The following is a 267-nucleotide window of genomic DNA, read 5'->3' as shown; positions in this document are numbered from 1 at the left end:
CTGAAAGATACTTTGACTCTGACAGTGTGTGTGTGTGTGTGCGTGTGTGTGTTTGTGTGTCTTGTGTGTGTGTGTGTGTGTGTGTGTGTGTGTGTGTGTGTGTGTGTGTGTGTGTGTGTGTGTGTGTGTGTGTGTGTGTTGTGTGTGTGTGTGTGTGTGTGTGTGTGTGTGTGTGTGTGTGTGTGTGTGTGTGTGTGTGTGTGTGTGTGTGTGTGTGTGTGTGTGTGTGTGTGTGTGTGTGCTGTGTGTGTCGTTGTGTGTGTTGGA

This window comes from Triplophysa rosa, linkage group LG5 (genome assembly GCF_024868665.1).
Source record: "Triplophysa rosa linkage group LG5, Trosa_1v2, whole genome shotgun sequence".
NCBI classification, from domain to species: domain Eukaryota; kingdom Metazoa; phylum Chordata; class Actinopteri; order Cypriniformes; family Nemacheilidae; genus Triplophysa; species Triplophysa rosa.
Note: the sequence above shows the minus strand (reverse complement) of the source record.